A 25,218-nucleotide genomic window follows, 5' to 3' on the forward strand; every position below is an offset into this window, starting at 1 on the left:
CACAACAGTTCCAAGAAAGCTGTTTCATTGATAACCAAATGGTCCCAGTGGGAATACAGCTGCAATCCTAAGCTTATCTAGATCAACATGCAAAAGCAGCCAAGATAATGCACTGAATTTCAAGGGCAAGGGAAACTAAATTTAGTTTCCATTGGCCTCAGAATGACTCATTCAGACTGCCTTACTGCTGTAGTTTATGAAACCTTGTAAGTACAGGTTCATGAAACACGGTAACATTAAATAAAGAAAAACATTAATTAATAATTGAGTGCACTAGTGCTAAACAACCTCACAAAGTATTTTCTCTCACACTGTTTATCTCAGGCTTATAAATTGTGGCTGTGTGAGATGTGCAGAGCTGGCAAACCCTCTTAATCATTTGTATACCCTAGTGGTGCAGCATGCTTTGATATGCTCTATTCAGCCATCCCTGCCCTATTTACACATGCTGGTAAAGTTGACTTCAATGGGAGATGAGTTAAAAGCAGAAAAGAGACTGTGAATTTTATCAGTGCGGTCAGGATATGGGTAAAAACATTTGACAAATATGCTAATTAACTGCTTTGCCCTTTACTGCAATCCCCCTGACTACTCCACCTTATTTAAGATTCAATGTGGTCGATTTTTTATTTCAGCCAGGATATTGCATTTGCCTTGATGTTTTCTCTTTAAAAATCACATCTTTTCTTTTGTGAATTATCCGTTTGACTAAGATTTCTCATAGTCATGTTTTTAGTTCATAATTAAATAACACTTCATGATTATTCAATATTTCACTGTCATACAATTGCTGGTAATGGGTTATAATGTGTTGATGTGCTCTAATGTGCAATGATGGCAGTGGCACTCTTTGATACAGCAGTGTTTTATATATATTAAAAGTAATGTATTTTTACTGCAGTCTCTGGAGGCACTGTCTGTCATGGGATTCAGATACATTATTGATTATATCTGATGCAATAGCTCATTAGCCTAGAAAAATTAGAATGAGTCATCAGGCTGTTACATCCCTGCCCTGTTATTCCCTAATCTCAGATCACTCTTTCTCTTACTTTGGACATTTTGATGGCTACTCATTACATTTGTCTTGAAGAAAGCAAGAGAGTGACTTTTTCCCCTTCTTTAAGATAGAAAATTAACTTTTTAAAGCACAGTAGCATTCCAGAAATAGATCAAGATTTGGTGACACTTTGCATAGTCATCACCAGACTACAAGACAGTTCAGTAACAGTAGAATGCACAGAAGTTGTTTTTATGATCACTGCTCAGTCATAAAAAATAATAATGATGTTCAGAAAATGGCGAGTAGTGGGTTTCCTGAAGTCTTGTATTAACACCTAGTGTTTTGGTTTTTTAACCCTATGTTCTGAAAACATGGCCACACACATTGGGAATCAAAACCTCAATGGCCACTGACAGCCTGAGGAATATAGAGCTGAAGCAAGTCAATCTGACAAAACACAGGGCATAGTAACCATATTAGGAACACTGCTAACCTGTTAATTAATTGCTAACATTGTTAATTCTGTTTTTTTATTAACCCCAGCATTAGCAATCTCATCAGAAGTCACTAGCCAAGCCAGGCTCGGCCTAGGCAGAGCTGGAATGGGAATTTTCCAAGGAAAAACCAGGTGGCTTTTGTACGTTTTGCTTGTGGACCATTAGAAGACCCTCTTACCTACAGTATGGACCGTCCATCCATTTTCGAACTGCTTGTATTTAGGCTTGTGTGGGAGCAGGAGTCTATCCCAACAGGCATCAGGCACATGGCAGGACACACCCTGGACAGGACACCAGTCCATCGCAGGGCACAGACAAACACGCACACACTCACCGACTCAGGGCCAATTTTCCCTATAAACCAATAAACCTAGAGTATGTCTTTGGATTGTGAGAGGAAACCGGAGCACTTGGAGGAAACCCACGTGAACACAGATGTCATCCCAGATCTGGCACTGAACCCAAGTCCCCAGCACTGCAAGGCAGCAATGCTGACCACTGTGTCACTGTGCTGATCCCGCAGGAGCAGAATTTCCAAATTAATGTCTCAGTATAGTGACTGAGGGAACGGTAGTGTAGGAGAAGCTGCCCTTCGGATGAGGTCCTGACTTCTCGGCTATTAATGATACCATAGCAGTGTTCACAACTATAGGGGTGCTAGCTCAGGTTTCCTGGCTGAATTCCAGTCTGGGCTTGCACAATCTGACCTCCCTCATGCTCCCCCTTATTTCAGCTGGTGAAGTAAATTCTCTAACCCTAACCCTACCTGATCCTCAGTGTAGTGATAATGGCCCAACCCAGGTGAGTGCAGCACTACGGACGTTGGTGCCCTGCTGTATGTGAAGCAATCTGAGATGCTTTGGGATGCAAAGCACCATATAAATGCAATTAATTTTTATGGTTTGTGAAGTGTATGGATGAAGGTGCTGGTGTACCGTCTTTGCTCAAGCTCTTGAGACCTTGTTAACCAGACCTTTTTACTTTTGTGGATGCTTGTGATGGCATGGCCAAGAGGACCTTTGCACATGAACTACACTTGAGACTGATGCAAACCATTTTCCATCTTTATTTACTAGTACTAACGAAGAAGAAGACCTCAATAGAGACAACATCTTAACAACAGTAGGCTGGATACCACCACCTCGCTCTGATTTAAGCCTTTCAGCTACTTAATGAACTTCCTAGTCTCTTGACTTGCCCGGTGAGCAAAAACAAAATCTTATGCTGTATATATCCAAATCAAACACTCATGTGAAAATCTGCACAATCCCCACCATTACTCAATCGAATCTTTAGTGTCCGGGGGACAATTTAGGTGCCCTCTCGTAGCATATCCATTGACATTACAGCCCTTTCTGCCACATGCCTGGCAATCTCCATTAGGAAAAGAAAGGTAATTCAGTGATATTAAATCCAGGCAGCTGTGATGTGGGGAGCTGAGCTAAAATTCCCATTCCATTTCTATGCAGTTAACTGAAGGGGCTGCACTGATGCCTGACCTGGCGTCTCCCTGTAAATACCCCAGCAAGAGCTGCTTCTGTAGCCATAGCAATGAGCAGACTCTTCAGTGTGCGAAACGTTCCCCCCTCCCTCCCCTGGCTGAACAGTGTGTAAAAGAGAGAGAGAGTCATTAAACCCCCCCGTCACACACAACCCCCACCTCCTTCCCTCTTCCATCGGAGAGCAGCGTCACATCTTTCGATTTGTGTTCAAGTCACTGTGTGCGGCACCCACCCCCCCCTTGGAGAAGAAGAGCTCTCTCCTGTTTAAAGGCTTTCGCAAATCTCTGTGACTGGCAAACATCATTTAGCCCCCCCCCAACAAAAGCTTTGTGTAAAGCGATCAAGCCCATATAAAAATCACAAACCTCCTGAACAAAAGCTCCGTTCAAAACCGGTTCAGTACTGTTAAGGTTTAAAACACCAACTCAGTGTATCCAACAGTGTTAAGGCAGTTCGGAATTATCACTGTTTAGAGGCTGAGATTAACGGCTTCATGACTCACAAATCCGATCAAATTATACTGGGAAAATATTTGTCAGAATAAAATGTAAATCCCAACAGCACACAACTTTATCCAAATAGGATCCAACTGAGGAAAAACACTGTCATTCTCCACACCCTGCTTTTGCTGACAGGGAGGGAAATCAAGATTTGTTTTTACAGACAGCTCCTGCCTTATACCCCTCTGACTGTCCTACTGTATGTTACACACCAGGTAAGGTCTTAAACTCTTATCAAAAAAGGCAAATATGATTTGCATTTTATTACTTACACCAACATCAACAGAGGAATAATGGTGATACATTGCCAGTTCAATTCTTAGTTCTTTACCGGCGAGACAAGGTGTGGCTTGAATCTTCTGTGAGCTTATAGGGAATATGTTGGCACACAATTTATCAGTGTTAATGTAATATTTTCACCTGCTTAAAGGTGTAGTATTGGCAGTATAGTGTTAAAATAAACATTTTTCATTATATTAATGAAAAAAAGAACAGTAACAACATCATAACAAAATGTGGCCTCCTCCAATTGCTATGGAGAATTGCACAGCATGATGTTAAATTTGATCAATTCAGTTAAACCAATTCAGCCTCAGTGTGGCTGTTTTGTTTTCTGAACACATTTTAAAAAAATCCTTGTGCAAACATGGAACTGGATGAGCAAGGGGGCTTGATGGTTTTATGTTTCTAACAACTTGCTTAGACAGAGCATGCTATAAGGATGCATGTTTTTGCTGAGTGGCTCTCTGTGACCTGTGGTTTTCTAAACCCACAGAGATGCCACCACTGAAACAGAAGGGTTATGGTTACAGCAGGCAATTCAAACACAGAGCACAACCTGACAATCACCGCCCCAGCCCAGACTGGACATTCCAGCCTCTTTCCCTATTGAAAAATCAACACACTTTCTATGTGAAGCTTATAATTAAAGCTAAATCTAAAAAAAACAGCTTTTCATCTAGCACTTTTGTCTTTCTAAATAAAAAACAACTAAAAAAACTCTGCATTGTGTTGTGCCTGTGTAACGCGCTGTGCTTATTCCTGTGGTGACGGTTTTGAGTAAATGTCTGCTTTCATGCATATACAATACTGGCTTTTCGTCACCATGAAATACAGCGTGAGGCAACTGAGGAGCCTTCTTGATTAATACATATGTCACCGATAATAAAATACACAGCAGAAAGTGAGAGGAGGGATGAGTCAAAAAGTTTAATTTGATACAATGAATGAATAATGCTGTGGGTGGTAATCTGCTCAGACAAACTTAGATCTGAAAACCATTCAATTGCTTTCACATGGAAATCCTGGATGGCTGTTCTTCTAGTGTTGCTGCTACCTAATACTTCTCTGCTACTCTCAGAGGCAGCTTGATTAGTGATGGGCGAATTCAGGTTTCAGAGTGTGAAGTCTGCAACACAATTAACGAACGCTCCAAGATTCAACTGATTCAAATGTCCCTTCCCTAATAATTAATTAAAACGTGAGAGTTTTTCCATCTCTGAGTAATAGGTTGCCAGAGTGACGTACCAGTTGTGTTATGTCATGTGAATAAATTTAACGTAAATGTAAATGAATGTAAGTGAATATTGAACTCCATCTATCAGGATTCATGGACATCTGTGCTGTTACCAGCCATGAGACCAAAACCAGTTTTCAGAGAATATGGAGACCTCAACTTGTCTCTTGTTATTAAAATCTCAGACTATGATAAGCATGTTGAGGCTGAAGGACTGACTTTATAAACAAGGATAGTTATGAGTATGAACCTCCTTTTCAAGCAGGATCAAGCATGCGTTAAAGGAGGAGGGCATATTTTCTAACAGAAGCATTTTAGAATAAAATGTGAGCTTATTTTAGACACGTGAATAACACAAGGGTTTTAATGCTGTAATATGGTTTCGAGGGGTGGCACAGTGGCACCATGGTTAGAATTGTTGCTTGGCAGTACTGGGACCTGGGGTTCAATTCCGGAGGTGATATCTGCATGGAGGTTGTATGTTCTGCACATCTTAGCAATGGTTTCCTGCCACACTCTAAAGACACTCTTGTAGGTTAACTGGCTTCTGGGAAAACTGGTCCTGGTGTGTGTCTGTGTGTGCCCTGCAACTAACTGGCAGCAATTCAGGGTGTATCTTGCCTTGTGCCCCGTTGCTTGCTGGGATAGGCTCTGGTTCACCCATGATCCTGCAATAGATAAACTAGAAAAAGGATGGATTAGGTGTTCATTTCCCCCCTAAGAATATATTACATTTGAACTCTTGTAAACACATTTAGATATGACTAGGTTTGACTGGCCCAGAGAGCATGAATGCCCAAAGTCAGAATCGAATTTCGATGTTTACACTGAACAATCACTTGTGCTTGAAATACAACACTATCCTATAATAATAAAAATCCCAAACAATAACAAGTTGACGGACTATTTTTTTCATGCCTGACAAAGTAATGCAAAATGATTATTACATCAAACAAAACGACTTTTTCTCAGAGATCTCACAAATACAATCTGCAACTCATTTTTCAGCCTGGGTGGATCAAAAGGATTTATGAAAATGGGTCTATCTCTAACGGAGTTTTTGTTATTTAACATGAAAGGCATATCTACAAAAGTACATATTGTATAACAGCATATGGGAACTAAAGGGGATAATTATTCTTGTCTTTTTTATTTAGTCTTTTAAGTGATTTTTTTTCTTAGTTTTATTCAAAAGCAATAACATAAATGCGTTTTTCTAGCGTCCTTTACGGTAGTACAGTGGGAGGAGTCAGAAAGCTCAGTGTTCTTTAATTCTGCAGTTTGTCTACGAGCTCCGAGCTAATTCTTCAGCGGACTGGTAGCACCGAACAGGTAGGGGGAAGATAAATTATTAAAAACAAGGAAAAACGAATGCATTACGTGTATTGTTGTCACTTTCATACGTGATGGGCGTTACCATAATTGCTTTAAAATACAGTTTAATACCGGTTTGTACAAAATAAAAGAATAATCTTGGATAAGGGGTTAGGTAATCCCAGGGTTGTTGTTCCTCCAAAATTGACGCATCAGTAACTAGCAAATTGTGTTCTGTCCAATACTCAAAGTCCAGCAAAAGCAGCCAAAATGGTTAATTTTGTGATTTTTGCCTGAGCTATACCCGAGTACGATCCTCGATTTGCACTAGGATTTAGCTCAGACAGGGGCTGATCTTTCGCCAAAGACGTTTTGTCGCGTCTTGTATTTAGTGCCCTTCCATGTTTGCAGAGATGCAATGTGTCTAGGGGGGTGAAACATTTCAGAATTAGGTAGGAATCAGTAGTAAAGTGACGCATGGGTTGTCCTTTTCAATACGATTTGCAGTCTCTGGTGCCTCGCAAGATACCTGTACGCTAACCACTGCAATTACCCTCTAGTGTTAGGCAGGTCCAATGCGCTTAGTGCTGAAAAGATGTGAACAAAAGACAACGGGGGGTTCTTCATTATACAGTATATACACATTATAGCAGTTTTATTAAACATCTCAGACAAAAGATAATTGTTTAAATCGAAATGATTTTCATTACACATTGGCTTTTGCAGTTCGGTGCATTTCTTTAGAAAGACTGCGGTATGGGGAGGTTTCGGGGTGCGGAATCTGAGGGCCGGTGAGGTGACGTTTTGCTTTGGATTATCACTCGTGAATCCAAAACGTCGCCTAAACCCCCTTGATGTACAGAGCACGCCTGTCTGTTGCACTGAGGTACTATCAACCAGTAAATGAAAATCATATAAGACAATAGGATCTGAAACTGTTGAATGTGTTGAACAACAAAAGGTGCCAGATCATCACTAGGTTATGCTGGTAGACACTTTGTTCACTATCGCTCCTATGACATAGTATTTTTCGGTACATTTCTACGCTTGCCTTTGTGACTATTTAAACACTACTGCTAATACAGGTCACTGTGGCTTTCCTTACCTGCGTTTTTTAGCTGCTCTTTCCCTTTGTAATCCGAGCACGTTTCTTTGGCTCTACAAGAGATCGGGGGAACAGCATTTGTTTTAACAGCATGGTTCAACTGCGAAGAAGCATTTTTCCATATATAATCACAAACCTGGGACAACTGCAATGTGATCTCGCCGTTTTTGAACCCTAGTAGACACATTTTTTTCCCAAAAGGCTCAAGAGCAAATCGCAGGCTATAATAACGCGGTGGGAGCAGTCATTACCTTAACCACCGCTGCGCAATTCTCACTTCAGCGGGGCGATACCAGTAAAGACTCCTCCCATAGAGAGGAAAACCTCGCATCTCTTGAACACTGTATACGCCTTCAGTGGACAGAGGGATAGGATCTTTCCCAGCAGGATGCTTATCGAAGTTCCCCCGGGGCGATAAGTGCTGTGTTGTAGAGCAGGTGGCGTTGGCACTTACAAAAACACTTACAGTACTTTCATTTCGATGCTGGTATGTTGTATTCCCGAAACATGCACGGAAAGTATGTGGGCACTTAAAATTGGAAATCGCACAAAGAACGTGATTTCTTTAAATACCTGTTGTACAATTGCAAATTATGAATAAAAGTAGTTTGGTGATAATACAGATTTTAATAACATGAGTACGATTAAACGTGCATTTATTCCCCAAATTTCTTAGTTTGACCTAAGAACTCTAATATATTCTGCACACTTTGCTTTGTTACAGTTTGTAGTCTTTTATTTTTCTTTTTTGGGGCCAGTTTCAAAAAAGAAGATATGAGCCCATTCTTCAACACAAGCAGCTTTGAGCTCTGTGGTTGACTTTGGCTTGCTCTTTGCACCAGCGCATTTCATGCCAATCCGCACTATTGTAATATTATTACAGTCTTTAGCGAGATGGCAAATCATTGACTCTGATTGTCTTCTTTTATCAAAATCCCCGTTCAGACTCCAGAGATACGAAGGGACCAAGCCTCTGTTCACTATGCCTCACAGTGATGAGTTCTAGCACAAGTGTGTACAATATTATTTTATATTGTGCAGTTTTCATCACCCTTCTGCAATATAAAGATTGCCAGTGCCCATTGAAGAAAAACAAATGCCATCAACAGCCTCCAGTCTGTTTAATGCTGGACACAAGAAGCTTTTCCTTTTAATTCTTCACTCTTCCTGCAAGTATCTCACATTGTTCTAATAACGTGGGGTATGGGGGTGCTGTATATTGCTTTTAAGGAAGCGATCACAGAGTGCATGACAGATTTAACTCATGATCATTCATGAGAAAAGGGGGTGCATTTCTTGAACACCAACATCACTGTTGCTGTTTTTTATAATAGCTCTTCATTCCTCATCGTATTACTGCCATTTTGAGATGCCTGCTGTATTTTAAAGCTTTCAAGACTTTCATTGTGTTTTTGAATACTGCATTTCTGCATTTTTTCTCAATTTATGATTGATATTACTATACGCAGTACTGTAATTTTCAAATAGTAATTTTCAGTAATTGCAGTTGTCAAAATTAGCAGTGAATAGGCTTCATGTGAAAAATTTGTATTGCCCACTTTTGTGAAATTATGAAGGCTTTTAGGCTGTTTTGCATTTTATGCATGTTATGTAAGACAGAACTGTAATATATAATGTAATATTTATTTTTTATTTTCAAACAGAACAGTTTTAAATTATAGAAAATATTTTTAACCACTTATCTGTGACTATATATTGTAGCAAAATACTGAAAAGTGTTTTGGAATGTGTCCTTGCTTTTCACAGAGAGCTAGGAAGGTCCTGTGAATTGTAAAATCTTTCACAGGCATTTTTTAAAGTGATTTGATGTAATGGGTATGGTGTGATCTGCTTTTTGGGTGAAAATATGTACAGAGCAGCAGACCTACTGTGTGTTAGCACTCAATATAAAGGTAATACAGTAGCTGTGTGATAAGCACTAGTCTACCTGTCAGTAAAACTGCAGTCATGATTTACATATACACATTTAACAGACTTTTCAGTTCATGTGCTCAATGTATTCTGTATATATAGGGTCAGTTAAATGTTTGAGGTTTGGTCTTTAACATGTTTCTGGGTTCTCCCTGTTTTGTTCTGATGCCATCCTAATTCAGCAGGTATTCAGTGTCTGATATCCACTTGGAAAAGTAAAGACAGCATAATGGTACCCGATGTTACAGACACTTTTTGAATTTGGGATTTTTCTGATTTCCATCCAAGTGTCGGGTTTTTCTGTGTCTTTGTCTTGAATTAGCAGAATTGTTGTATAGTGCTCCAGGGTAGGTTTGAAGTGTTCTCTTTACTGTTCATATTTAGATTTCAATGTGCTGAACCCCATGAATATTTGAACAAATTAATTAAAATGTTTCTGCACTAGATTTGCTAATTGTGAAAGCACTTTGTATGCTAAAAGGGTATATAAAGATTTCCATTTTAATATTCTACAAGTGGTGCTGCATTAGACATGAGTCCTTCACATCTGCATGACAAGCAGTAGAGGACAGGCCGTGCACAGCAGATTGAGTTCCTCTGCAGTCTGACCACACTGGGTTACTATTGAGCCTCCCCTTTCTGCTGGAGCCAAAAATACCTTTATAAGAGAGTTTGTAGCCATGGATTGCATAGATATTGCACTTTGCGCTCTTCCTCTATTGAACTACATTCTGTCTCAACCTATCAAGAAGAGCTTGATTTTCTTTTGGCTGAACTTTCTATAGTGGATTCCACCCTATCATGTGCTATTTACTGCACAATCGCCTGTGATTGCCGGGCATCAATTGGATGTATTCCAATTCAATCCTATAGCACTCATACAATTGGGCTGAATATTGTATCTGGACCTTTGGTTCGTAGCAGATCCAGAACTTGAAACCATTTCTTCTTGGGTTCCCTTCAAAGGCCTTCTTTTCTGCCTTTTGACTTGAGATTGTCATGCAAGCTGAGTATCTTGTTCATTTTTTGTCTCTCTCTGCTTCCCAGTGTTTTGAATCATTTATTGACTTAATTACTGCTAATTGTAACTGTTGCCAAATCCGTGTCTGAGTCTGATGATATAGCTTTCCCAGTACAGCAATATACTGTATGTGGTTTAGACTGTGAATTCAAGTTCTCTGTTTGGAAGCTCACTCTGTTGCTCTGTTGTACTATAGGTGATGTGAATGGGAGAGGTGATGGGGCTTTTCTGGCAATGTACAAAAACCTGGATGCAACATCAGCATCATCATTTGCACACAGAACTTAGTTAAATACTGTATATGTAAACATGATTTTTTTTTGTTTGCTTGGCGCAACAAGAAACAAATTTGGTTGCTGGAGTGCTAATGTAGTAGTGTAATGCAAACAGTGTGTGCAGTTTCTTTAATAGGATCTTGCGATTATGGAGTTATCAGACTATTACAAATGGGTTTTGACAAAGTGCATTAGGAAAATGGTAGAAGTCACTATCAAGTTCCTAGATCCTCTTGGGAAAGACACGATTACATCAGCATAGATTGAGGTTAGTGTAATCACAAGAGCGTATTTGGAGTGACCTTAATCATAAAAGCAAGAGAAGCCTTGTAGAGTAACTAAATTGGTTGCAAGTGGTCCTTTTTGTTTGCTGCTTTAGTTTAAAGAAATTGGATCCTCCCTTACTGTTAGAGTAGAGTGCTAAATATATCCCAGCCTGCAAACTAATGTTATGTGCACTGCCTAAGTGTTTCCACTTTTAGAAAAAGAATAAGAAAAAAGAAAAGAATAAGAAAAAAGAAAGAATAAGAAAAAAGCTTCCATATTTAGGGAAGCATAGATTCACAAAATGAAACAAAGATATTTCTAAATGTTTTTTGTGTGGATTTGGAATACACTAGGGGAAAAACATAAACATAAACATGAGGTTCAGAACTGTAGGCTGTTTTTTTTCTTGTAGTTATTTTCTCTTTCAAAAATAAAACATCCAATAATAGTAAAACCCTGCTGAAAGGAGGTGGTGGTAACTTTTTAGGAATGATCTGATCTTACAAATAGAAATCGATCAAAAATGTGACTCAGTAATAGTTCCACAAGCTGTCTTAGTAGTATAATGTATCCATTTTGCATTTTCCTTCTTTTGCATTTTGTTTACATTTCAGTATGTACAGCGTCTTTTAATTGGGGATCCACACAAAATGCTCTTTTGTGAGATAAGAGAGTGGACCGCAGACAGGACCAGAGACAGGATACAATGGCCTCACTCTAACCAGCCAGCCATCTGGAGACCCTGCATTTCCTGCACACGTGGGTTAAATCTTGTAGTCACTGATGGAATGGGTTGCACAGCCCTGCAGGTGAAAATAACTGCTATTTGCAATGTAGGGACGTAGGAACTTGAGGGGCAAGGATGACTGCTGCTTTGTATGCTAAGCCATGGAAGCACTTGTGGTTTTTCCCTTGGGTGCTAATGTGATGTGGCGTTCCTTGAATGTTTAATTAACTTTATGGGGTGACGAGATTTCTTAAGCTGTCTGAGGAGCGTAATCTGCCTCACTCATGTCTCAGCGTCCAGCAGTCTGTGCTGCTATCATTGTGGCCCCTAGGCAGACAGTAGATAAAACACGTGCTCATAGATAGTGTGAGATCTAAGTGAACTGAGGCAAAGAAAAACGTACTGTTAGAAATGGTAGACTACAAGGGGAATGTGATATGGTCATTTTTCTAAGAAATTATGTGAAATGATTTGTCCATTTCTATCCCTTGACTAGATGTCTTTATTATACAGAAGTTGATGTAATATGAACTAATTGGCCAATGATCTTGCAGTGAATTGGTCTGGTTATGGAGAAGGGTCGGTGAACTACGTCTGCCTCAACAATCGGTGGAATAGTGCTCCAGAATGGTCATGTGATGAGTTGCCCCGGGTTCAATTCTCGACCCCATGGAGTTTGTGCAGTATGTTCTTCTCGTGTTTGTGGGGGTTTCCTCCAGGTGCTCTGGTTTCTTCCCGCAGTCTGAGGACATGCTGGTAGGTTAATTGGCTGCCGGAAAAATTAGCCCTGGTGCGAGTGGGTGGGTGTGTGTGTCTGTGTATCTGCCTTGTGCCCTGTGTGGCGTCCCATCCAGGGTGTGTCCTGTCTTGCGCCAGTTGGTAGCTGGTATAAGCTCTGGCTGCCATACAACCGTGTATTGGATAAAGACGTTAGGAAATGGATGGAATATGTGTTTGTGTGCGTCTGCAAAAGTCAACATGAGACGAAAGGCAACTGTTCTAATACATACATATTGTATTTCATAACACTCGATTGGATACTGAGCATGATGTTCTGGAAGATGTATTTCGTTTTCCTGGTTGTGTGGTTGTGCCATACGAGCAACCAGAGCTGCTGTGCTCCAGTGAATAGCATCCAGTGGCCAAGGTCAGTGTGTCCAAGTGGAGATTTCTGTGCAGACTAATTTGAATGGTACAATATAACCCAAACTGTTTAGAGTAACTGTGAGCCTTGGAGATAAGATACATGACTTGCTACAGGTGATGTTCTGAAGTTTACCAAACATTAAAAAACCAAAGGCCACTGTCTGTCCTCTCTTCATGTGAAAATAGATTAAAGCAGGCAGGTGAAATATTTAAATTGTTTGCAGATGAAAAACAAGGCACGTGGAAGTCTATTCTAATTCTCCAAGATGGCTCAAGCAACAGCTCTATGATCAACCTGAGCTCTAGTTTTCAAGCCTAGATCATTTCACTAGCCGACTGTGACTGTAAGTGCCAATGGGGGATTTCGTGTCTCTTTGAGATAGTGAACTCTGTAGATGTGCAGGTGTGGGCTGACACGTGGTCCTGTCAGGGAGGGATTCACTTCTCCTCCAGCATGGCGTTGTGTTGCCTGTGATGTGTTAAAAGACGAGCATCTCACAGTTGAACAGATCAGAGGAGCCCGCTCCGCTGTCTCCTTCTCCCCTCTGTGTGCTCACATGGCACATAGCCACAGGCAAAAACAAACTAGGCTTTCCAGTATAAGTTGGATATGACATGAATTTTGAATTTCTGAAATGAAAAGATATTTTCTAAGTAGAAGGGGTTGTGGGTGACGTGGCTGCTGGTGTCCAGATGGTCCTCAGGCTGTTGTGACCTACCCAGAGTTAGGCAAGAACAATCATACCACACACTGACCACTTGAAGCTGCCACAGCGCGGACAAGCTGAATCCCAAGAACCACACTTCCTCCTCAGACACATGGAAAAACTCCTACCAGTGCTGCTGCAGCCTGTGGCTTTCTGAATCGCAGTGATGCGTGACTGGCTTTTGTCTCCTTCTCTTCCAGTTTTATACACCGAGACATAAAGCTCTAGATTTAGTTGCACCGTGCCAAACAGCGTCTTTTGGCTCTGACTGTGATGAATGCTGGCTGAAGATGTATGACAGGTTTATTTTAGAAAAAAGTATTTTCCTAGTCATTGGTTTGCTTATGTCCACAAGGTATTGTTCCTCTCTGCAAGCTGAGTGGGTAAGCAAACATACTTGGCAGTATCGGCCAGCACATTTTAAAATTCACATTTTATGTTTCATCCTTCCTACACACAAGAGATAAAACCCTAAAGACAGGAATTTACTAATTGCTATTGCATACTGTTGATAAAATCAGAATATCATAAGCGTCACAAGTACCATTCTGTGCTGGCAGGCTGTACTAAGTGCTGGGTGAGAGCACATTCCTTCTGTACTCAAGTCCTTGTGTTCCCAGAGCCCTGTGGAGTCTCATTAAAGTCCTGCCAGAAACATCCCACTGAGAGACTGTGCAGTGCTGACAAGTCAAGACCTAGTCATTGCCAGCACCCATGTGTAGCTGTGATGGAATCAACAGTTGTATTCAAGTCTATTAGCCACAAGAGCAGTAAGGGGAAAATATCACATTGACAGGAGTACAGTACTTGCTGTCTGCATTAAAATTGTAACGTCAGACTTGAAGGGAATAATGGGCTTCTCTTATTTAGTTCAAGCTGCTGGAGAGTAAAGTAGTGCAGTTTGTTTTTGACTTTATTTATTGTTCAATGGGAGGAAACACTAAAACCATAAGTACAGTACATCTTGTGCTTGTGTATTAATTTTGCATCTGCAAGTGAACAGTGTGAGAAAACAAAGACAACCCTTCTGACTACACAGCTACAGTTCCAACAGTTTCTTACCTGGCTTAAGCAGTTATGTTGTATGCAAATTTTGTGTGTGTTTCTAAGGGCATGGAGTTTAGCTGCAGGAATAGGATATTGTCAAACAAGGCTGCCTGGACTCCAGGTGTTTGTAATTACAGTTAAGAAAGACTGTAATTGCAGTACAGTTAAAAAAAGGCAGTTGATTGGTTTTGGACTATAATGGTACCATTCTTAATGCCCAGGTAGTCGCTAAAATGTGGTTGCAAGAAACTGATTTAATCCTGCCTTTATTGTGGAAATACACCCCAGAAGTGTTCATAAGAGTAGTACAAAACAGTCTAGTGTTGCTCATACACAACCTGTTCTTTAACTAGTATTTCAGTTTGCCAGCCTCCAGAAGTTGATGAAGCGTTGATTGTATATAATTCTTTGCAGTGGATTGCATTACTACCAAACTAATTATAATAAAGATCCTAAAGACCTACTGGGGTCTGCCTGAGTGATTCCCTGCCTGAGTGTTGACATTTTGAAGTCTTATTCCTTCTTAGTCTGGGATGGCTTCTTTCAAGAAATGGCTGGATGAGATCCCTGGATCAATGAACAGCTAAATAGCAAATTGATATGATGAGCTGAAAGGACTGTTTGTAACATTGGTAACCTTTATTTGCATGCCTGTGAACATGTCTCTTGTACTGAGACTGAAACGTTTAAGTGCCTACAGCTCATCCTCATACCTTACCTCTTTCAGAAACTTGGTTTTAATGTCAGCTGTAAGACATTTGAGTAGGGAGCTGCGCCAGTGTGCGTAGGCTGCAAAGGAATAAATAAAGGTTCATCCCTACTGAAAGGTAAAGAAAAGAAACAGCGTTTTGGCTGTGGAGCCTTCTTCAGGTGTGAATGGCCATGAGACATACCATGTTGACATTTGTACCTTGCACCACGTGTTGCCAACGTGAGCTATAGGGATTCAGATGAATCCGATTTATTACTGCACCTCCAGTCGGCAGAAATTCTTATTTGACTCATCAGGGGATCCTGACACTGCCAGTGGACTCAGGAAGGAAGGCTGCCAGGAACTGGTAGAAGACAGGCTCGGATTTGTGGCACCTATTGATTATAGTATAACCCTTCTGACAACAGCAACTGAAAAGCTGGGCTAGAGCCATTGACATGGACATTATATAACCCTGACCTGACCTACAAAAGAAGAAAGCAGTTTCTAGAAATTTTATTAGAGGTTCACAGGATCCAACCTGGGACAGTTGTAATGATTTTAGCATTCTTGAATCTCTTACCTTTTTTCCAAAAGACACAATCATTACGTCCTTGTTCAATATCAACAATAATAATCGTGATGGAAATCCCAGCACTTGCTTTGCAAATACCTGAATGTAGACTTGGGGAAGTTTTTAAAACAAACATTTATTTCTTGCAAGGTCATCCAGATTAAATCAGGATATTTTCCTGCATATTATTCCTGTCCTGTATTTATGTGACTTTCCCAGATGTGCATTTGTTTTTTTTTCATACATACTTTACTGATGAAGGCCTCCTAGTGCCCAGGAGGTGTGGTGTCTGTGTGCAGAGCTCTGAGTCTGTGCTTCAGACACCTATAGTGACACTAGGACTTACTGTATATACTGTGTGCAGTCAGATCAGTGACATCGCCAGTCTGAGGCCAGGGAATGCTTTGGAAGTCAGCTGTCATTTTGTTCAGGCCTTACCTAGGTAACACCGCCTGTCTTGTCTCCTTTTATATTGTGATTTTCTGACCTGCTTCTTAAAATAAATAGTCTGTTTGAGTCCATAAACCAAAAATATGAAGTGGTTTTTCTAGCTTCTACCCAGCACTAAAAGCCTCTGTAATACTAAGAGAAACTTGTGAAACTGTGAGAAACTGTGTAAATGGCTTAGAAAATCTGCCGCAGCAACAACATTATCCCCTCTTGAAATCCAATGCTTCAGTGAGGCTTTTTAAAGAACAGGGCAGTAACACCAAGGGTGAAGTGAAGTTTACCTGTCATAAATGTACAACACACCAACAGGTTTTAACCCATTCCAAAGGGTGTTTCACAGGATTATGGGAGAGAGTCTTCGAGAGTCTTCTGCACTATTTTTGTGTTTTCTGTACTTCAGAGCTTATGCTGGCTGATGCTGTTCTGCAGATACAGCAGTAGCTGGCCAGCTCTCAGTGGGAATGTCTTCACAGTCCCTCTCACAGCCCTCCGCTGCCTATTTGAACAAACCATCTGCCCGCGCACGGACAACAAAACTACCGACAGCAGAGCGTGACACCCCGCAGACAATAAGCTCGACAGGATCAGCCTCCAAATTTATTTCACGAGTACAGATAGAAATAAAAGCATAACTTTCAAAGATAGAGAATGTCATTAACTGGTGTTGCATAGAAGAAAAACTATTCTACACCTGTTTGACTTTTCTCATTTTCAAGATCCTATTAAGAAATCAAGTGTCGGGTTATTTTCCGTGTTAGGATCTGTATATGTTAGGAGTGAGGCATAATCATTGACATTTCCACCATTCCACAACGTTAATTCACTATTTTTTATGACAAATGTCTGGAGAGCATATTGAATAGGAAAAAAGCTAACAGTAATTGGCACCAGGCTTTGTGAAGACCTGAGTTTGTCAACACTACCACAGAGTTGACAAACGCTCCTGCTTCAGTGAATGAAACTGGGAAGTTGATAGCCCTAATTAGAGTTAGGAGTCCCAGTCCCTTATTGAAACTTTACATTTCAGATTGTCTGGAATGGCTGAGTCAGTGGCAGCTCTTCTGACTGTGAGTTATCAGTTTGGCAACATTTGGTTCCTGGTTCATTCTGGATGATCTGCACAGTAAAAAAGAACATGGTGAGCAAAAATGTACCTGGTTTTTCAGTTTGTAGTCCTCAACAGGACAAAAAAAACAAAACTGCTATTTAAATTTTCTGGCTTCACTTCATAATAGCTTACATGATCTAGGTTTTTTAAAATGTATTAGAAGAAACAATAATATCCGGTTGCCAGCACAATACAAGCCATTTACCAAGAAGGTTCTAGAAACAGTATGTTCTTAAACGAATTAAAACTGGTCATCCAGGGGTGATTTCATAACCACCATACTAATGTCATTCCTTTTGAGAATTTATATTTTAGAAACTAAAATCACAGAGTACAAATAACAAACGCTCCAAGATCATCAAGAATGCATTCACACTGGGCTCATGTACAAACATAGCCCAGGTCAGTTCTAGATTCACTGTTTTCCTCCTGTATTTCACACATCTACACTGTTTGAAGATTCTTTATTGACCCACTGTAGCGCAAACACTGATAATTAACTAGCAAAATAAACAGTCCCACATGAAACAAAGCTTTGTGAGCTACAAATGTGCAAGCTATCCCAAGTTTAGGGATGAAATTAGTGCTACAGGCTACATAAAGTTGCCTTAAAGGATCTAGAGGGTCTGTTTTAGCAGTTAACAATTCCAATATTACTTTTCAGAACACTCCTAAAAGGCACAAATGGAAGGCACATATGGGGAATATTATTCATTATATTGTTCTATATTTTATTCAGAATAATGAATAGTGTATATGTCTTGTGTTGAGAATAAATTGCTCTGACAGCTTGGTTGCAATTGGAACACTAGCTAACGTGGGATTATAAAATCATAAATTTAAAGACAGCTGCAACATTAAACAGTTAACGTGCTGTTAAAGACACAGGATATCTTGTAAAGCTTTCTAGTAATACCGTGCACCACTGAGAAACAATGGGGAGATTTGGTACTATGGAACTATGGAAGCTTGAGGCTTTTAAGTGATTAAAAAGAAAAGGTTAATTATTGATGCCTTGGATGTTGAAGGCTTGGAGTTAAAGATCTCATCTCACTCTGTGTGCATTCCTGAGTGGTTTATAATCCACAGGTCTTATTCAAACACAAATAGAAAAGAAACTGGCAAAAATCTGTCAGTGCAAAACAGGACTTCCTGATGAAATATGATTTCCATTAGCCAAAGTTATCTATTCCTCCTTGCTCTCAGGAGGAAAAAAAAATCTTGACGTTGCGTTTCTGCACCAACTCCATCAGACAGTTACTGTGAACCCGAGAGCTTGTTCAGCCTCTTTGAAAATGACAACTTACATGATTACACCTCCTGCTACAGGTGCGTTTTCTGGCCTGTACATTGGCTTAGACAAACAGCTGTGATGCTTGGTCAGAGTAACACAAGTTGGTTGAACAGTAAACTGCTGTGGTTGATATTAAGCAGTTAATAAAACTATTGGACATAAAGGGTACAGGAACAAAGAAATGCAGTTTTGAAGTCAGTCCCTAGTACAACCACCACAAACTACTGTATGTTCACCTTAAGGGGAAGACAATATCTGCAGCTCTGTACACATACAGTATGCCCCACTGTTTTATTTTATTGTTAGGAATAACACAGATTACTTACAAGTCAAATATGCCACACCCACCGGGTGTCACACGGCTAGACACCAAGACGTGTGGCGGAACACTATGAAGCCTAACCTTTTACTGTTTCTAAGAAAAAAAATATTTTCATGATGCTTCCATTTCTAGTATAGCACAGTTCTCTTCCAATCTTAAGTCTCTAGTAAAGACCAGACAACATACACTAGAACTCTGATGACCTCTTGCCTGAGCCTAACTGTGTGTCCTGAGCTGACGTTTTAAGACTCACAGACACATTGAATACAGGCTGGAATTAATTGCAATACTCCATATTCCATACAGGCATCACAATGTGATCATAAAGTGAAGAGAAGTAATAATAATAATAATGACATTACTTTATTAAACCTATACAATTTCTTGCATTTAGGAATTTGTCTTTTTACATACCCCAGCTTGCTCTCCATGAGACACACAAACAGGGAGAGAGCCTGGGGTCAGAACACAGGGTTAGCCATTGTAAAGCCCCCTGGAGCAGCTGGGGTTAAGGGCCTTGCTCAGGGGCCCAACAGAGTAGGATTCCTCTGCCAGCTGCAGGATTTGAACCGGCAACCTTCCAGCCACAGGCACAGAGCCACTGCTCCACCCCAGATTTGTGTGTGCATCATGGTGTGGCCAATCAAGTTAATAAAAACAGCAGCTCCTGAATTATGCATGTCATTGTTATTTGTTACGATAACATGCTGTCTCTTCACCTTGTTCTTTAAAATAACCTCGTGTTTTTTTTACACAACACAAATCCTTTAAGGCCATTGAGCATAGCATGACTTCAGTGACATTTATTCTCCACGTTGAAGCTGAAGTGCATCATCGAAGTGGTCCCTGGTGAGAGCAGGTATGGCCATATTTTAGACTTCCCAATCACCAGGCCTACTGCTGGTTTCTTTGATTTGGAGAAGCCCTGAAGCTGGAAGGAATCAGGCCTGACCTATTGTTGCCCAAGAGTGCACACTGCCCCTGGCACTGCAGAACCAAGGGCTTGATTACTGTGCAGCTAAGAGAGGGAGACGGGGTGTTTGCTGGGTTTTTGCTGACTCCCCCAGAAGATCTTCACCACACAAGAGTGTCTGGCTGGTCAGTAAACACCCTGTTGGTGATGCTCATTAGTCTAAGCACAGCAGACAGCTCTTTGCCCCGGGACAGAATTCCTTGGCTCCTGTTTTGTTTTGGAACGGAGTTCTGCTGATGCCAAAAAATTGCAGCGCAGGATTTTCTCCAAATTGATAAACAAACCAAGGACTTTTGGGGAATGCCTCTGATCTTACTCAGCTTATGAATAACCTGTAAATATCTAAAATGGCATTACTTCTAAGAGGGCTGGAGAAGGCTGTGTAGAGAGACTGGGAGAATAGCTCCTCTGTCATTTTATACTGTATCTTGTTGTTCATCAAGCCAGTTTATGATGAAAGTTTATTTTCATCTGGATGTACTTTGTTTTGCAGGGAAGTACTTAGAAGTTTCCCCTTTCTGCTTGCTCTCTTCTGCATGAATTTTCTCAGCAGGCTGTGTGCAGCCTGCTTCTTCACTGTTGTACACTGTGACCGTCTAGTTAGGATTGTCACCTCAGGATTAGACAGGAGCGGGATACATTCTGAAGCCTTTTCTAGTGCCCGCAGTATCTATCAATTTATCTTCTCTACCTGTCTCAACACCTGTACCTCCGTTTATTCTTCTGAATTCCCCCAGGTTATTGAGTAATGGAATTTGTAACAGAAAGGGACAAAGGAAGCGGATCTTTCCTGATAGGCACACAGGACAATGAGGTGACAGTTCCGTCTCATACTGAAAGACAAAACATAGCAGACAATGGGTGTAAATGATGTGCCGCTGGTAGCTCTTTTTGTTCTGTTCTGTGGAAGGCTGGGGTAGGTGTTCAGGAGTGTGCCAGGCACTGGGGACTGAAGAGGCGCTGCGGTAGAAGACTCAGGATTGTGGGAAGAGGGACTCAGCTGAGAGGAGAGGCCTGGGAGGGGAGCAGATTGGGGAGGGGGTGGAGGAGTTGCACTGGGGGAGCGAGAGAGCAGGTGAACTTGGGGACGAGAGTGAATCATTTACCCATGCCGCACTCAGGGGCCACTTCCCATTTTCCCATTTCTTCTCTGTCTGTCTCCCCCTCCTGCTAAGCAACAAAGGGCCACATGGCCGACGGCAGCTCCATCTGAGACACCATTTCTCTGCAGCTGCTGCGACCGAAAGGCTGGGGGGGGGGAGCGAGGGGGGGAGGGGGGCAAGGAGGAGGATGCTGCTGAATTGAACGGGCCTTTTGTGACGATTGTGTGGGCTCTGCTGTCTTTGATACCTTATAATTAAAGAACCTCTGGGGCACCATTAAATAGAGTGGATGGTGCACAGCTACACTGCAAGAGAAGAAGAAAGAAACAAAGATCCTTATTAATAATAAATGACTGCTCAGAAGATGTTTTCTATGGGAAGGGTTTATAAGGGAATTCTGTGAGCACCTTGTGGGCTACTAGAATGAAAATGGTTCTCTTGGATGCCTGGAGTTATTTTGTCAGTTCTGTACCATATACTTTACCACATTGTATGTATACTTACAGTACATACAAAACACTTTTACATTTGTGTCAAATTGTCTACACATTTGTGGATCACAAACCCCAGTAATACCAGTGGCAATGGGACTTGGCAGCTCGCCCCTCTGCCCGGAGAGGTCAGAGAGGTCTGATTCTGATTCTGGGGGTCTGTCTGTTTGACATTTGCATGCTTTCTGCCTGTTAATGTGGGTTTTGGCCAGGAGCTCCTGTTTCCTCCTGCCTTATCGGCGCTTTTTCTGTGGAGAGCTGTCAGTTGTTCTTCAGTCCCGCCAGGTGGCCTTTGTTTCCAAGATAGGCTCTGGGTTCCCCTGATATGCACTAGGCACAGGGAGTATCTGATAATGGATGATAGTGCTTTATAAAGTGCCTCACAAAGTTGAAAAAACAACATCAGCTGTAATTTGTGTAGTATTCTGTCGAATACCCACTTTGAGTCACGTTAACTTGAATTCTATTTGATTAAAATAAAGTTGAATTTTTTGCTCTTTGCACGTGTGAACGTCTGGGTGTTAATAATACCTGTAGTCTAGCTTATAAGCGTCTCTGCCCTGTGATGGGTGGGTGTGCGTTTCAGGATGCAGTCCTTTTTTGTACCCTGTGCTTTTGGGTTGCCTCCACCCTTAATGCAGAATAAGTGGTTTTCTAATAAAGAATATGTGGATGGATGGGTCTCCCTCACGTTAGTATACATCCCCCCTTGAAAGTCCAAAGATGCTGACAGTCTGTGTGTTCAAAGAAGGCACTTTCACTCAAGGTTCAGTTAGTCCCTTGTCTTGGTTTGTAATGACAGACCATGCTTGTGAGTGATGCCACAATATGGAGCCCCTTGGAAATTACACCCAAAAGGGCTGATATAAAATTCCTCAGAAATGGAAATACTGTAAGTTTTTGTGGAAAAACGCCTGAAGCGTGCAGGATTCGAAAGTGAATGTGACTACTGAAAACTGTGAGCAAGTTTCAGATTTTTCTTAATTTCCAGGTAGATGCCTGCTAGAGCATACCTGTTGAAAGGGCTAAAGAAAATATTGCCGTTGCTATTATCCTGCTGCACGTCACCATGTGGGTGAGACTTGCTGAGCTGGCACTCGTTTGGTCTGTTTTTACTGCAGTGAGCTAACAGTAGTGCATTGAACCATGGGAATGATTTGCCTTCTTGAACAGCTTCCATTAATCCAAATTTTGCACAGTATTTAAATTAAAATCCGTTTGTTGCAGGTTACAAAATTCATCAAACACAGGACAATTTCAAACATTCATGACATTACTTTTAGATAGCGTAGTGTGTATACTGTGGGTTAACTGTGCCATCCCTTTAAACGTTGGCTAACCACAGACTGTTTTGTTCTCAAAGGGTGTGGCTGTTTGTGTGTCTGTTTGCTGACTGTTATTGTATTTGCCTGCCTGAGTGCCCTGGGTATCGTTGTAGGATATATCTGTCATTGTAGTGAAATTATGTATTTTAATACAGATGTCCACCATTTTATTACATTCTTGCATCTTTTATCTCTTTCCAACTACATACCCTTCTAAGGTTTTCTTGGCCTGTGTATAACATTCATTTTTGGTCAAACTTCTTTGACAGCAGTACTTTCTGAGTGTCTTGTGTATAACCAAAAGACAGCATTACTGGAAGTCATGGTGCAGTTTGATTCAGTAAGAAATCTAAGTTAGGGAGTCAAGAGAGCAGGAATTCAGTGGTTGGAAATGGTCAGGGTAAAGACCTATAATTGCATTCTCTCAAACTCTCTGATTTAACTGCAGCCTTATTACCTTTTAATAAAGAAAAGTCATACAGTTTCTGCCTATTCATTAGGAACATTCAGGCATTTAAGAATCTGAAACCTCGATATATGCATCTAAAGTGTGATATTGTGAGGCAGATTTAGGATTGTGTCCCAACTGGGAATGTTGCTGTAACGTGATAGAAACCAGAAAGTATGACTGTAAGGTTTTAATTTAAGAAGAAGAGAGGGAGGCTTTTTCACTCCTTGTGTTAATTATTTGTTTTCATGGCAGGACAGGAAAGCTGACATGTGGCACTTGGTGCTTATGTCTTTCTGACTCATAGTTCCTGCCTTGTGCTCTTTGTGCCTGCCTTGTGCTGTCTTTGTAATGAGCTCTGAAGGGGTGGACTGGGGGAGGCTGCGTGTTCAGTGCTGGCTTAAATTGAAAAAAGGAAAACAGGATTCATTCAGAGGTGGTGAACTGCCAGCTTCAAAACACAGACCAGAGGTTTTTTAACAACATAAACACTTAAGAAAGGTTATAGGTGAGAGGAGCCCATCAGCCCCATTTGATAACTAGTAGCTTATTGACTAAAACATCTCACTCAGCTGTTTTTGTGAAGCTAGGGTATCAGCTTCAACAACATGGCTGGGTAGAATGTTCTACACTCCCACAGCCATATGCGTAGCAAAGTCCCTCCTGTTCACAGTGTTAAATGATCTTCCACATAGTTTGCACCTGTGTTCTCTGGGTTGCGTTTCATGTTTTTTTTTCTGAATAAGCCATATTGCATTGAGTCTGTCAATCCATTGAGGATTTTCAATACTTTGTATCAGCTTCCCTTGTAGTCTTCTCTCTTCAAGATGAAAAGGGTTCAGTTTGTCAGTTTAGGACATTTCCCAGTCCCCAAATGTATCTCGATGCTCTTCACTAAGCTGAATCCCGAGCAGCAGCATACAGTATGTTCTGTGACATCATGACGAAAATCATACACATATTCTAAGTAAGGCCTAAGTAATGTACAGTATTATTCAATTTTAACATACCACCCTTAGTTGGAATTCTGCACTTTTGACTATATATTCTAACATTTTCTTTGCCTTTTTTATTATCTAGAGCACAGGTGCACAACTCCTTGTAGGCCAGAATCTGGCAGGGTTTCTAAATCTCTTTAAATGATCAACAGATGAAGACCTTTGCCAAGTGTTAAACTGGTCGAGTTAAGTTCATGATTAGCTCTGTCAGGTCATTATGAGCAGAGGTGGAAGAAAAATCCACAGACAGGATTGGAGCTGTGCACCACTGGTTTAGAAGATGAAAATGATCTAAACATAAACACCTAAGTCATTTTTATAAGTACAGTACCTCTTCTAGCTTAGTGTTTCCCAGTTTGTATCTATAGTTTCTTTTTACTACCTACATGCCAAATCAAACATGGCTACATAGAACATCATCTGCCAGATGTATGCCCAGTCTTAAATTGTGACTTAATTATTTTTAAATTCATCTAGTGTTTGCTAATGCTCCTTTTTTGGTATCCTGTACAGACTTCACTGGTGTATTAACTATAGATACTGTATATCTAGAATCAAGAACCAAGAGTCTGACTTCTTTTAGTATTCTGAAAGGGACTCTTGATTTTTTAAGTCTCTTGATCTTGAAATGCAAATGCTAACAGACACTTTTATTTTTCATCAGTAGTTATCCAGCTATGATATCATGTGAAAGAGAGGGTTTTTCAAGAAGAGTATGCTTGATATGCATGTAACGCTGCATATATCGCCGATATAAGAGGGATTTGTATTTAGTTAAGGGTGTGGAAGGTGAGTTATGTATTTGTAATCAAATATTGATACAGTATAAGATGAGTATCCAAAGACATAAGAATGTGAAGACTAGATAAAAGGACTAAGTTG

General features: G+C 40.7%; 1 protein-coding gene across 2 annotated transcripts in view; it reads left to right on the forward strand.

Moving 5' to 3' along the window:
• Positions 1 to 6,276: 6,276 nt before the first annotated feature.
• map2 (microtubule-associated protein 2) overlaps positions 6,277 to 25,218 on the forward strand; it is a 136,286-nt gene continuing 117,344 nt past the window's right edge. For both annotated transcript variants that reach the window (XM_069196646.1, XM_069196648.1), the window contains exon 1: positions 6,277 to 6,350. The gene's annotated coding sequence lies outside the window, so the exon portion shown is untranslated. The remainder of the gene's footprint in view (positions 6,351 to 25,218) is intronic.

Source organism: Lepisosteus oculatus, chromosome 12 (genome assembly GCF_040954835.1).
Source record: "Lepisosteus oculatus isolate fLepOcu1 chromosome 12, fLepOcu1.hap2, whole genome shotgun sequence".
In the NCBI taxonomy this organism is placed as follows: Eukaryota; Metazoa; Chordata; class Actinopteri; order Semionotiformes; family Lepisosteidae; genus Lepisosteus; species Lepisosteus oculatus.